This window comes from Leuciscus leuciscus, assembly GCF_965113295.1.
Source record: "Leuciscus leuciscus genome assembly, chromosome: 11".
Lineage (NCBI taxonomy): Eukaryota > Metazoa > Chordata > Actinopteri > Cypriniformes > Leuciscidae > Leuciscus > Leuciscus leuciscus.
This window is the reverse complement of record NC_138735.1, coordinates 29,908,629-29,924,224: the sequence shown is the minus strand read 5'-3', so window position 1 is coordinate 29,924,224 and position 15,596 is coordinate 29,908,629. Positions and strand designations below refer to the sequence as shown.

Below are 15,596 nucleotides of genomic sequence, written 5' to 3'. Positions count from 1 at the left end.
CCTGTGTGTGTTTGCGTGTGTGTGTGTGTGTGAGATAACAGATAAATATTATGTTCTGGTGTCTTAAAAAGGGACAGTACGCTCACATGCATGTTCTGTGTTCAATACTGTGTGATGGTCCTGTCAATGTGTGTGTGTGTGTGTGTGTGTGTGTGTGTGTGTGTGTGTGTGTGTTACTCTGGCGGCCTGCATCAGTGTAGTCCATGCTAATGTGTTTTTATACTGGAATACTGAAGCGCTCTAAAAGTAGCAGCAGAGAGGCTTTCGCCTACGCCAATGCAGGGACCTGCTCCATGGAAATTTGCAAGCGCATGTCCGTGTGTGTGTGTGTGTGTGTGTGTGTGTGTGTGTGTGTGTGTGTGTGTGTGTGTGTGTGTGTGTGTGTAGACAGGTCTCAATACATTCCATTCCTGTCTTAATGGAGGCTTACGGCGGCCTTTGAGTGTCTGTGTGAATAAATAGAAGCCAGCAGCCCAGAATACCTGTTTCCTGAATAGGATTATGCCAAGAGCGTACACACACATTCATACACAGATTCACACACTCATACGCACATGTTGAGACATACACACTGACCTGTACAATATCTTTACATTTACATTAAAAGTTTAAAAATGACATGCATGATAATTGATCAGATGGTGGCCTAGATGAGTTAGCCAGAGTTTGGTGGATGTCCCCAGAAGTGTCGAAAAGACCCAGTTATTATTTAAGTAGGGAAAAAAGTGCCATAAAAACAGAATTCTTGTTTTCTTTACCTGTTATACAGTAGCATCTGATACATTTCAATATATTATATTCCATACTTGACTAGAGTGGGTTTGGAAAGGAAAAAGAATAGCAAAAAGTAATTTCTATAAATAAATAAATAAATAAATGTAAATTTAAGAAACACAGAAACATTGGAACATTAATTTAATTTAATATAATTTAATATGTTTCTGACACTGTTTTTAAAACATAGAAACATGGGAAAACATACAAAAAAACTTACAAAAAGTTGTAAAAATGTCCCTATTCCATAATAAATAAAAACATTTTTATTTATTTATTCAAGTAATTTTTTTTTTTAAGAAAAATGACACTGATTTCAACTTATCCAAAGCTCAACTCGGATTCAAAAATCCAGTTTTAGCTCTCCATTGAGAAAGAATGATGAACTGAAGGTTAGAAACTGATTGTTATTATAAATTTAGTTCGCATGCAAATAACCGTTAAATAAATACACACACGTAATTCTAACTTATTAATCTATTGTCGAATGAACATCACACACACACACACACACACACACACACACACACACACCTGTGTCTCAGACAGTGCTGAGAGCTGTCTGCTTTCTAATGCTTGTCTGTCTGCTGTAGTGAGTGATTCATGGACACCGTGTGTGTGTGTGTGTGTGTGTGTGTGTGTGTGTTATCAGTGTCAAAGACATGCAGGACATGAGAACATGGTCCAGTTCAGCCTCTCTCTGTCCATCTCAGACATATCAGCTTCTGTCGTCAGGAAGAAAGTGACAAAGTGGAAAAATATGCAGTAAAAAATATGCTAAAAAAAAGGTTCTAAGCCCAATTCAATATCAATGATTCATACGTATAACAACAATCACTCTGGCACTTTAGCAAGATTTGTCTTAAAATAGCGCTGGAACAACTTCTGATTGGTCTAAAAGTTTAGTCGCTCAAACGTTTAGTCACATTTATTTATTTTTCTAAGTCATTTATGGTCGGCTAGTTTTTAATCCTTTGCATTGCGGCCAACAAAACAAAAATGATGATTTACAATATAATATAATTTCAAAATGATTTTTATGAAAAGAGTTGCTACGCCTGCTGAGAACTGATAACATTACAACCAAGGTTTACGCTTTAATTTAGAAAACAGCCCTGCTATTTCCTGATATTCTGACATCAATACAAAGCAGTAAACACAATTATGTATTAATTGCAATGCGAGTATAATTAGAAATCAACATGAAACTGACATTTGGTAACCAGTAAAGCATGTTTTTCCATGTGACAAAACTTTCAGTGTGACATAACAAATGATTCACAATATAAAAGATTTAACTCAGTTCAATAGAATGATATAATGACTCGCATCTGCATTATATTTACAAACGCTCAAAGGCAAACGGCTCATATGAGCGCGCACACAATTACACTTGTGCACACATACGGTCTGATATTTAACATTCCATTTATTGAATAACTGGTGTTGTCATGACAACAGTCCAAAAGATGGAAGATGAAAAAAAAAGACAAACCCTGAGATGAGATGTATGTGCGCATGTTAACATCATCTTTAAATAGACTGGGTTGTTTTTGGCTGTTTTTTGTTTTGTGAGGTTGGCACTTTTACAAAGTCAGAAATCCATCTTTGTTTAATACACAAATCAAAGATATGAGCGTAAAGCTTGCTGGATCACATTACTATGATTTATCTTTGAAACCGAGGCTGCTTTGTGTGCCTAACTAGCTATAGCTTTCAAATGTCGGATTTGACTCCTTCATTAAATTGAATCAGATGGACGCAAGCTTGACACCTGAAGCCAAAATAAAGTTCCAAATAGCCTTCATACCGAAACTTATGAATAAATACATGACAGCTGTAAGAGCAAGTCCTTTGAAAAGCCTCTGTTTTGCCCAGTTAATGTCCGTCTTTCTAACACAAAAGCTCAGATAGTCTCTGTTATCTCTTTTCTCTCTGGAAGATCTTTGAAGAGCGTCTGCGTCTCTGATGGTGTCAAAGTTCCTTCACACTCGCCTGGGAACGTGACAGGAATGAGAAAGCCCTAAAAAAAAAACATCTTCAGTGATGTTGAACCCACGAAAGCTGGAAGAATAAGACTGACAGACAGAAATAAAAACTATAGTCTATGATATGCCCCAATTATAATCCCACCCTGGAGCTGTAAGAGGAAGTAGATCGTTGATATTTAATATGGCAATAAGTAAGACTGAAGGATGTAGATGAAATATTTCAATATTTTTAAGCCTTGTTAAAATATTCATTACATAGCAAGATTTACATTTTTGCACAAAAATATGAATAAAAACTCTTCCTTCAGAGGAACCATATTTAAAATAAAAAATAAAAATTATATATAAAAAATTTATATATATATATATACACTCACCTAAAGGATTATTAGGAACACCATACTAATACTGTGTTTGACCCCCTTTCGCCTTCAGAACTGCCTTAATTCTACGTGGCATTGATTCAACAAGGTGCTGAAAGCATTCTTTAGAAATGTTGGCCCATATTGATAGGATAGCATCTTGCAGTTGATGGAGATTTGTGGGATGCACATCCAGGGCACGAAGCTCCCGTTCCACCACATCCCAAAGATGCTCTATTGGGTTGAGATCTGGTGACTGTGGGGGCCATTTTAGTACAGTGAACTCATTGTCATGTTCAAGAAACCAATTTGAAATGATTCGAGCTTTGTGACATGGTGCATTATCCTGCTGGAAGTAGCCATCAGAGGATGGGTACATGGTGGTCATAAAGGGATGGACATGGTCAGAAACAATGCTCAGGTAGGCCGTGGCATTTAAACGATGCCCAATTGGCACTAATGGGCCTAAAGTGTGCCAAGAAAACATCCCCCACACCATTACACCACCACCACCAGCCTGCACAATGGTAACAAGGCATGATGGATCCATGTTCTCATTCTGTTTACGCCAAATTCTGACTCTACCATCTGAATGTCTCAACAGAAATCGAGACTCATCAGACCAGGTAACATTTTTCCAGTCTTCAACTGTCCAATTTTGGTGAGCTCGTGCAAATTGTAGCCTCTTTTTCCTATTTGTAGTGGAGATGAGTGGTACCCGGTGGGGTCTTCTGCTGTTGTAGCCCATCCGCCTCAAGGTTGTGCGTGTTGTGGCTTCACAAATGCTTTGCTGCATACCTCGGTTGTAACGAGTGGTTATTTCAGTCAAAGTTGCTCTTCTATCAGCTTGAATCAGTCGGCCCATTCTCCTCTGACCTCAAGCATCAACAAGGCATTTTCGCCCACAGGACTGCCGCATACTGGATGTTTTTCCCTTTTCACACCATTCTTTGTAAACCCTAGAAATGGTTGTGCGTGAAAATCCCAGTAACTGAGCAGATTGTGAAATACTCAGACCGGCCCGTCTGGCACCAACAACCATGCCACGCTCAAAATTGCTTAAATCCCCTTTCTTTCCCATTCTGACATTCAGTTTGGAGTTCAGGAGATTGTCTTGACCAGGACCACACCCCTAAATGCATTGAAGCAACTGCCATGTGATTGGTTGATTAGATAATTGCATTAATGAGAAATTGAACAGGTGTTCCTAATAATCCTTAAGGTGAGTGTATATATATATATATATATATATATATATATATATATATATATATATATATATATATATATATATAGTTCCCTAAACGACCACAAAGGAAATGTGATATAAATAAGTAATTATTGATGTTACGAATATTCACTATCCATATTTAATTTTTATTTATTTTACTAAAATATTTTAACATATTTTTGATTATTAATATTATACAAAGTACGTGATGTAGAATAATTTTTTTTTAGCCTCGTTTAGATATTCATTATATCAAGATGTTTTGCACTACAGTTCAAAAACAAACAATAAAAGTAATAATAATAATAATAAAACACCATTTTAAAAATATTTCATGGGAAATCATCATTTCAACCAACCAGATTCAAAACCGATTTAAAATGTTTGAAGAAAAAAAAAATATTGGAAAAAATGCACTTTACTAAATGAACACAAAAATATTAAAATATGCAATCATATAGTAATAAAAGTAAAAAATCTACTTCAAAAAATATTTTTAAAACATAATTTTTGATATGAATATATATAAATATACACACACAGTAAAATATTTTATTATAAAAATGTGCTGCATGACACAAATGAATCTTGAATCAAAGTTTTGAATCAGGTAATTGAAATGGACAGTTTGAACTGAATCAAACAGGCGCTTTTTCTAACACTAACATTTTTGCTACTTTAAAGTTATTAAATCATCTCTGTCTTCTTTTGCAAGACTTGGAGGAATCACAAAGTAGACTAATGACACAATCCTCTGGATTTGTATTTTGGGTTGTGTTTATGGTGACTGGCTGCATCAATGCGTTTTATTTCCAGTTTAAACATTCAAAGCATCAGTCTGCAAATGGAGCTAAAGCCAATCCAAGAGTCCTCACGGTTACAAAACATGCTGGTCTGAAATGTGCATGGCACAGAGCATGTAGTGTGTGTGTGTGTGTATGCGTGATGGAGTAGACAGATTCAGAGACACAGACACATATTTATAAACACACACACATGCATGCACATACACACTCCTCTTCTTGTAGTAGCGCTCTGTGTAAGTAGGATTTCCAAGGACTGTTTGTAAGCATATGAAGGGCTGCATTCTCTGGGTGTACTGCTGGGAGACAGCCAGTCCACACACACTCACACACACACATACACGTATATATTTATACACCCTTCACGTTGAACAACCAATAAGTGTCAGTTTATTAAAAACAAAATGGAGTCTCTGACAGAAGGCTGCAGACCATGAAGGCAAAACAACTGTAAACAAGCCGCAATAAATCCACAGAATCAGTCCACCTTACAGGGGCGTTCACACTCAAAGACATGTGGAGCGATAAGTCATTCATTTTCAATGATAGTTGGCGATTTACACTGCGCTGAACCTGGTGCGTTTGTCTGTCCACACTGAACACGTTAACGTTGCGGGACGCAAAACAATCAATCACAAAACAACACAAGAAACAAAAAAAAATGTACTCGTCAAGTGATTTTATGAGGCCCAAAATTCTATGAAAGAACACAGATGCTTCTAACTACGAAAGCTCACTTTCATGTGTTGTTGAGTTCAGAATTGTGCCAGAATGCAATAAACACTTCTTCACTTCTCACTTGTACTGAACACTTACTTCTCCACATAAATTCATGTTTGGAACATGGAAGTGAACTAAAGCAAAGGGAAACATGTTTAGAGAGGAACACAGAAAAATTCTATTACCATTGCATTCCCACTATTCCCAGTTGCGTTTTCTGACTTTACAAAAGAGGGGGGAAAAGATATCGATTACGCAATTCAGAAAAGAGAAAGATGTAAAGATGTAAAAATTTACAGTCACTACCGCGCCACAGTGATTTTTCTGTAATATTACACAAAATATAATGTTGTACAATAAATAAATACGTTTACGAAAAGTACAAAAGCTTCAGTCTTAAAGGGATAGTTCACCAAAAATGAAAATTCTGTAATTAATTACTCGCCCTCGTGTCGTTCCAAACCTGCAAGACTTTCGTTCATCTTCAGAACACAGATGAAGATCTTTTTGATTAAATCTGAGTAATTTCTGTCCCTCCATTGACAGCTACGCAACTACCACTTTGACGCTTCAAAAAGTTAATAAAAAGATCGTAAAACTAATCCAAATGAATCGAGCGGTTTAGTCCAAATTTTCTGAAGAGACTCGATCGCTTTATACACTGAACCAATTAAGTATTTTATTCACATATAAACATTCAACAACTCATACATCAGATATGGTAAACAGAAGCTCAAGCATTGCTTGACGTGTAAGAACCAAGAGGTTCATTCTCGTGTTACGCAGCACGTTTGAGCTTCAGTAAGAACCAATGAGATTCATTCTCGTGTTACGCAGCACGTTTGTGCTTCTGTAAGAACCAATGAGGTTCATTCTCGTGTTACGCAGCACGTTTGAGCTTCTGTAAGAACCAATGAGGTTCATTCTCATGTTACGCAGCACGTTTGAGCTTCTGTAAGAACCAATGAGGTTCATTCTCGTGTTACGCAGCACGTTTGAACTTCAGCAAGAACCAATGAGGTTTATTCTTATGTTACGCAGCACGTTTGAGCTTCTGTAAGAACCAATGAGGTTCATTCTCGCGTTACGCAGCACGTTTGAGCTTCAGCAAGAACCAATGAGGTTTATTCTCGTGTTACGCAGCACGTTTGAGCTTCAGCAAGAACCAATGAGGTTTATTCTTATGTTACGCAGCACGTTTGAGCTTCTGTAAGAACCAATGAAGTTCATTCTTATGTTACGCAGCACGTTTGAGCTTCTGCAAGAACCAATGAGGTTCATTCTCATGTTACGCAGCACGTTTGAGCTTCAGTAAGAACCAATGAGGTTCATTCTCGTGTTACGCAGCACGTTTGAGCTTCAGCAAGAACCAATGAGGTTTATTCTTATGTTACGCAGCACGTTTGAGCTTCTGTAAGAACCAATGAGGTTCATTCTCGTGTTACGCAGCACGTTTGAGCTTCTGCAAGAACCAATGAGGTTCATTCTCATGTTACGCAGCACGTTTGAGCTTCAGCGAGAACCAATGAGGTTCATTCTCGTGTTACGCAGCACGTTTGAGCTTCTGTAAGAACCAAGAGGTTCATTCTCGTGTTACGCAGCACGTTTGAGCTTCTGCAAGAACCAATGAGGTTCATTCTCGTGTTACGCAGCACGTTTGAGCTTCAGCGAGAACCAATGAGGTTCATTCTCGCGTTACGCAGCACGTTTGAGCTTCAGCAAGAACCAATGAGGTTCATTCTCGTGTTACGCAGCACGTTTGAGCTTCAGCAAGAACCAATGAGGTTTATTCTCATGTTACGCAGCACGTTTGAGCTTCTGTAAGAACCAATGAGGTTCATTCTCGTGTTACGCAGCACGTTTGAGCTTCTGCAAGAACCAATGAGGTTCATTCTCGTGTTACGCAGCACGTTTGAGCTTCTGCAAGAACCAATGAGGTTCATTCTCGTGTTACGCAGCACGTTTGAGCTTCTGCAAGAACCAATGAGGTTCATTCTCGTGTTACACAGCACGTTTGAGCTTCAGCGAGAACCAATGAGGTTCATTCTCGTGTTACGCAGCACGTTTGAGCTTCAGCGAGAACCAATGAGGTTCAGTCTCGTGTTACGCAGCACGTTTGAGCTTCAGCGAGAACCAATGAGGTTCATTCTCGTGTTACGCAGTACGTTTGAGCTTCAGCAAGAACCAATGAGGTTCAGTCTCGTGTTACGCAGCACGTTTGAGCTTCTGCAAGAACCAATGAGGTTCATTCTCGTGTTACGCAGCACATTTGAGCTTCTGCAAGAACCAATGAGGTTCATTCTCGTGTTACGCAGCACGTTTGAGCTTCAGTAAGAACCAATGAGGTTCATTCTCGTGTTATGCAGCACGTTTGAGCTTCTGTAAGAACCAATGAGGTTCATTCTTGTGTTACGCAGCACGTTTGAGCTTCTGCAAGAACCAATGAGGTTCATTCTCGTGTTACGCAGCACGTTTGAGCTTCTGCAAGAACCAATGAGGTTCATTCTCGTGTTACGCAGCACATTTGAGCTTCTGCAAGAACCAATGAGGTTCATTCTCGTGTTACGCAGCACGTTTGAGCTTCTGCAAGAACCAATGAGGTTCATTCTCGTGTTACGCAGCACATTTGAGCTTCTGCAAGAACCAATGAGGTTCATTCTCGTGTTACGCAGCACGTTTGAGCTTCTGTAAGAACCAATGAGGTTCATTCTCGTGTTACGCAGCACGTTTGAGCTTCTGCAAGAACCAATGAGGTTCATTCTCGTGTTACGCAGCACATTTGAGCTTCTGCAAGAACCAATGAGGTTCATTCTCGTGTTACGCAGCACGTTTGAGCTTCAGCAAGAACCAATGAGGTTCATTCTCGTGTTACGCAGCACGTTTGAACTTCAGCAAGAACCAATGAGGTTCATTCTCGTGTTACGCAGTACGTTTGAGCTTCAGTAAGAACCAATGAGGTTCATTCTCGTGTTACGCAGCACGTTTGAGCTTCAGTAAGAACCAATGAGGTTCATTCTCGTGTTACGCAGCACGTTTGACCTTCTGCAATGAGGTTTGTTCTCACGCGTCAAGCAGGTTCGAGTGATCTTCTGTTTATGTTCGCTGATCAATGTTGATATATGAATAAAAGCCTAAATTAAATCTGTTCATCATATAAAGCAATCGTGTGACTTCAGAAAATATTTACGACACCACTTGATTCATATGGATTAGTTTTATGATCTCTTGATGAAACTTTTGAAGCGTCAAAGGGGTAGTTGCGTAACTGTCAATGGAGGGACAGAAATAGCTCAGATTTTATTAAAAATATCTTCATTTGTGTTTTGAAGATGAAAGAAATTCTTACGGGTTTGGAACGACATGAGGGCGAGTAATGATGACAGAAATGTCATTTTTGGGTGAACTAACCCTTTAATTACAGTAGAAAAACATCATTACAGTGTGTGTCCACTTATAACAACGCAAGTATGCACTGCATTCTCGGCGTTGCCACAAGGGGTGCTATAGCGTGCATTAGCTTTAAAATTCTTCCTTCTAAGGTAAGTTTTCACTTTCAGGTCTACTACTGGATGGAATCAGGCTATAAAGTTAGTTCAAGTCAACATGTTTATAGCTAGCTCTCTGAATAATAACAAAATCTGGTTTAATGACGCAGACATTTGAAAAAAGCTTGAGTAATGAGGTCAGTGACTGCCACAGTAACTCAAGAACACACATCAAGTATGTAAAAAAGGACTGCACGCTTTCAAAGCTAAACTTAACCTGGAATCATTTTTTTGACAGCAGAAATACAGCAGTTGAATCTGTCCATCTTAACAGCCGTCCACCTGCGCACAACAAACCCCAAACACTCTACCGCAAGTACACTAGCTCAACCTAAGAGCAATAAAATCAATCAGTGTGGGTCAGTAAGTGCAGCGTTATTATTTAACACTGATGAATAGAGCAGCTCACTGTGACCGCAGTAAATGTATACAGCCATACGTCAACACACCGCTAACAAGAGCAGGTTACCAAGACACGATTCTGCTGCTTCACAACTCAAATAAAAAACATCACACTCTAGGAGACTTTTTCACTGCAGGATTTCATAAAATGACAACCCAGAATTAAAAAGGACCAGTTCTCTGAATTAAAATTATGTAATTAATTTTCTCCCCTTCATGTCATTCCAAAGCCGTTCCAAACACAAAAGGAGGAATTCCAAAGGCTTCGCTGGTTGCTGTTTTCCATGCAATCACAGTGAGTGGAGACCGAAGCTTTCAAGCTTCAAAAAAGGACACTTTGCATGAAGCGAAAACCATAATTTAAGTCACTACTCACTGATAATAACTGCTGTGACTGAATAAAGACAGTGAGTAGAACGGGATCAGTCAGATCAGTGATCAACTGATTCATTTAAAACAAATCTGACTCTAAAGCCCCTTTCACACAGTGATTCCGGAGAATACACGGATAATGTGTCCCGGGGTTGTTTGATTTTGGTTCATTCACACTGCCAGTGATTTTCCGGAAACCTGTGAGTGCGTTCACACACATCCTGTAAAGACACGTGACGTCAGGATGTGATAACTCCTGTCAGATGTCAGTTCTGCTGATAACTCTTCGTCATTTCTACACGAAGACGAGTCCATACTCCCCAGTAGCGCCACTGGGTTTGCCGAGTGGCTCGTTCCCCATTTGCTGTGGGATAGGTTGTAGAAAGGCCCGTGCGTCATCACTACGTTACATCCCTTACGGCATTGGTCCTGGCTTTTGTTCACACAGGGTGCGTTCCGGGACTGATCCCGGTAATGTTACTAGGTCCTGATCCCGGGACGTGTTTGCATTCACACAGAAGGCACCCTTTTATGGCAATTTCCCGGGATCAACGCGCGGGGTGAAAGGGGCTTAAAAGAGTGATTCACTCGAGAAATGCATATTGCTAATTTATTGCTACTACAAAATGTAATTATGGTAATAAGAAGTAATGAACTACTTCAACTGAGTCATTGAAAAGATCCCACTCAAAAGAATGATTCATTAAGAACTGCACATTGCTGCTTCTCTAATGAACTTATGATTGTGTCTAGGAGAGTGAGGGAATACGTCAAGATTATCAGTGAATAACAACTTACATTTCGGTCTGTTCCTCACATAAAGCTATCAGACTTCAGGAGACTTGAAATCCAGTGCATGAGTCAAATAAAAGATTTTTTTCTTTCTGAAGCTTACAACTGCGTGCAGAAGAGCGACCAGCACACATCTCTGTGTTTTAAAGAAGAAAGAAAATCAAACAGGTTTGGAACAAATGAGGGTGAATAAATGATTTGTGGGTGACATAAATCCATAAAGTGTGATTTGTCAAGCCCTTATTAGTGTGCATACAGAAAGAAGACAACTCGTAATCAACAATCATACATCTCTAATTGATTAATACGCAATCAGGGCAGAGACGAATGGAACATAATTCACAAACAATTTAGTTGCCTACAATGTAAAAAATGATTTTTTTGAAGATTATTGGAGTGCATTTTACCATTTCAGGCTTTGTACTTCAAAATGTCACGCTTAGTTCAATGAGTTGCATATTCTTTGTAATTATTTGTGAAACTTACTTGCAATTTCTAAGTGAAAATTGTTTCAAAGGGTTTTTTCAGAGGGGTTTTTATTCTCCATAATTGACACAAAAATAGATTTTGTACATTTTCTGAAGGAAATATAAGTGTTGCTTGCCAAACAAAAACTGCAACAATGTTGCTAGCGTGGTTGTTTACAATCTGTCGCACACAGTGAATTACATGTAGTTGAAGTTAATCAATATCCAAAAAAGTTAACATTTGGATTTCTCATATTTTTAACTCGATGCTTGAGAGCATCTCTCTCTTTCTGTGTGTTTGTGTCGATCCCATCCCCCCTCTCAAAAACATCACAAATACTGTTCTCAGAAACTCCTTATATCCATTTTCATCTTTTATTTCTGCAAAAAAAAAAAAAAAGATGTTTACTGGGAAAAAACATGTTTGTTGATTTTAGCTTTTATTCCAATAGCAAGTTCTCACGAGAATGAATTGATTCGATAAAGACTGAGGGATGGTTCTGTTTATCCAATTCAAATAATTTATTCACATTCACACATGCATAAACATTCAGCCAACCATGCGTCAGGATGCATTTCATTCATCTTTTGACTAATACAAACATATTTTCAATGGAGAGTCTGCAACACTTTACCAGAGCTTAATCTATAATCTACTTAAACTAAGTGCGTCAACTAAACTGCTTTATTAGGTAACAAGCTTTCTGTTAGGAAGACATGAACAAAACAGAAAGGAAAGGAAGGACAAACTTCAGAGGGAAGAGTGTGAGGATGAGTTTGGGAGCGACGCCCCACAACTAAATACATAATGACCCTTAATGGCCGCCGTTTCACCACGTAACCAACAGCAACCACTGCTGCGAGGAAAAAATGTCCAGCCTTTCGCCTCTCGAGTGTGTGTGTGTGTGTGTGTGTGTGTGTTTGTGTGGGCTAGTGCATCTGTGTGTGTGTGCATTTCAACAAAACAGCACATACAAAAGAGATGACACTTTAAACGTTGCAATTTCTTCTAGATTTGTCTTTCCTTTCCTATTAGTGATGCTTGTCTTCTGTACATTTGTAATTTCTGGAAACGTTTAAGAGTTCATGCTCTTAATGAAGGGTTTTGATGATCATTTCAGCATTAAGAGACACAGATGCCTATTCAGCACTGCCATCTAGAGCTCTGCTTGCAGAACTACACTGCAGACATAAAATTACACATAAAACTCAAATACAAACATTCCTCTGGGAATTTATTTTAAATTGCTGTTCTCGGAATTATTCCAACGTTATGAATACAAAAACATATCTTACATTAGGATGTTTATTTAAAGGATGGTATTTTTTGTTGCATTATTACTATGATAAACCCTTTCATAGAAAATCTCCTGAAAATGTCCAGGTCATATTTTCAACACAAAGAAATTATATTTTGCTTATAGAAAACGCACACTTTCTCCAAAAATTGTCATTATGATTTAAATAAGATATTATTTTGTTTGCATTACAGTAAAATCTTGATTTATGCATCATGTTAGTATTTGTTGTAATGTTATATCTTAATGGGAGTTCCAAAAAAAAAAAGACAAAAATCATAATTAAAGTCAGTAAAACCATATATATTATAGTAATGAGTTAACTGAAACTGAAAAATAAATAAAAATAATTTCTGGTAAATAAAGCTAAATTATAAAGTAAAATATACAACAAAAATAACACTGTCTTTATGCTAAACATTTTTTTTGTGTTTTTTTGTTTTTGTTTTTTTTGGGGGGTGAAATGTGACTTGGACATTATTTGTGATTTTCACACAAAATACATTTTCTTTAGTCTTAAGGCCCATTCACACCAAGGACGATAACAACATTGACAGACAGACTTTAAAGAGCTCTAGCATTTTAAAGCGGCTGCTGACAAAACAGAACGATATCGTCTAACACTAATATAGTTATCATTCTTGGTGTGAACGGGCCTTTAGCCTTAGTCCTGCCTGAATGGATGAGAACTGTAAAGTATCATTGAATTTTACTTGAGTCATGTTGAGTCATGCATGACCATTAAAAATAATAATTCCTGTGATTTTCTAGTCGCCATGCAAACACAACTTCAAGGCACATAACCAATATGTGAATATTTAATATTTAATCATCATGCATTCAAATATTTGATTAATATATGACAAATACTTGCCATTAATATCCATAATGAATTATTCAAACGTCCTCCTGATGGAGCTGCTGATGTCATTTCTCTCCACACAGTTCTCTTACACACAGATCAAGGACGTAAAGTTCACTAGAAGTCCACACACTGTGTCCAATCATCTGTAACCATTCAAACAGCAAGCTAATGCAGCAAAAAGCTTTTCCAGCCATTTTCTCCAACAAACCTCTTTAAGCTGGCAGTTGTCGGCAGACTGCCAAAGCTCTGTTTGTTTGTACAAAATTGTTACAACTAAGCTCTCTGAAAATAAAGCATTCTGCAACCCCGGAACGATTTCTGAATGTGTCAGCGTAGTGAAAATTATTAAACCGTACAGTATACGTGCTTCTTCAGAAACAAATCCACATTACAAAAGCGAAATAATCTGTTTACTGTACCATGACACTCCTACACTGAAAATGAACGATTCGGGAGGAAAAGAGCTTATAAAATACACATAAATTGGTATGAGATGATAGACAACTTGACAACTGACTTGAGGTTGACTAGTGAGTTTATATAGGTTTATATTTTTAAAAAAGTAGCTGTGTTAAAAGGATAGTTCACCCTAAAATAAAAATTAAATCATCATCTACTCACCCTCGTGTTGTTCTAATGCCATTCTTTCTTTTTCGGACCAAAAAAAGGAAGGAAAGAAGGAAAAAAAGTCCCGCTCACACTCGTTCATATAATGGCGGTGAATAGCGACAGGCATCAAGCTTTAAGAAAAGATGCAAAATATCACAGAATGATCCCATGCGACACGTGCCGTATATTCCAAGTGTTATATGAAATATATGATATGGTATATGATAGGGTTTGGTGGAAAAAAAACCCGAAATTTAATGCATTAGTTAACAAAAACCCTGACCTTGGCCGTTGGTCTTCTGTGCTCGAGTCAGGACACTCTATTAGCTCATGTGAGGATCATTTTGTGTCTTTTTTTAAAAGCTTGATGCATGAAAACAACAGCAGGGTGAGTAAAATGATGACTTCATTTTCATTTTAGGGTGAACTAACCCTTTAAAAATGGGTGAAAATTGAGATACACATATTTCAGACAGTCTGACCATCTCAGAGAAGCTGCATCGCTAAATTCATCCCATTTAAAGCCCCGCGGTACAAACATTAAAGTGCTTTTATAACAAAAACAATAAATTTCAAAGCAATTACTGTCTGACTTCAAATTGCCTGCTGTGAGCAACATTCCTGTTATTTTATACAAAGCCCGTCCGCCACCATTTTTTGTGAGGACTAAGATGGTCTTGTGCAATACAGCTTATAGTTAGCCTATTTATCATTTGACTTATTGAAGGGCTGCGTTCAAAATATTGCTATGAAACATTTCTTATCCCTAAAACTGCCAAGTTATGCAGATGTTCTGATGATAACTTAAGAAAAAGTTAAGACAACCAACCATGCACATAGATGTCTTACCCCTAAACAGAGACGACCCATTAGGTGCAAAGCAGAGCCCATCCTGTGAAACAGTGACACTCATACACAGTTTGGTTTTGTGTTGAGCTTTCTGAAGCCTCTCCACAAGCCAGGTTGCATTCGAACACCTGAGCCTCTATTACACGATGCGGGCAGGTAATGAGGGCTCGACTTTCACGCTATTATACACACCACATTAAATATTCATACAAAACCTTCTGTGTGCATGACTTCAATTACTTCAATTACATGAAAAAGTTTTGAATAATTACAATTTTTCTATGTTTTTCTAGTCTCTTCTGCTCACCAAGGCTGCATTTATTTGCTCAAAAATACAGTAAAACCTGTATAATATTGTGAAATGTTATTACAATTTATAATGTGTTTTCTATGTGGATATCATTTAAAAAGTAATTTATTCCTGTGATTAAAGCTGAATTTTCAGCATCATTACGCCAGTCTTCAGTGTCACATGATCCTTTAGAAATCATTCTAATATGATGATTTGATGCTCAA

General features: G+C 37.8%; 1 protein-coding gene across 3 annotated transcripts in view; it reads right to left on the bottom strand.

The window, feature by feature from the left end:
• The window catches only part of ankfn1b (ankyrin repeat and fibronectin type III domain containing 1b), an 88,804-nt gene that overhangs the window by 50,114 nt on the left and 23,094 nt on the right, over positions 1-15,596 (bottom strand). The window lies entirely within an intron of this gene.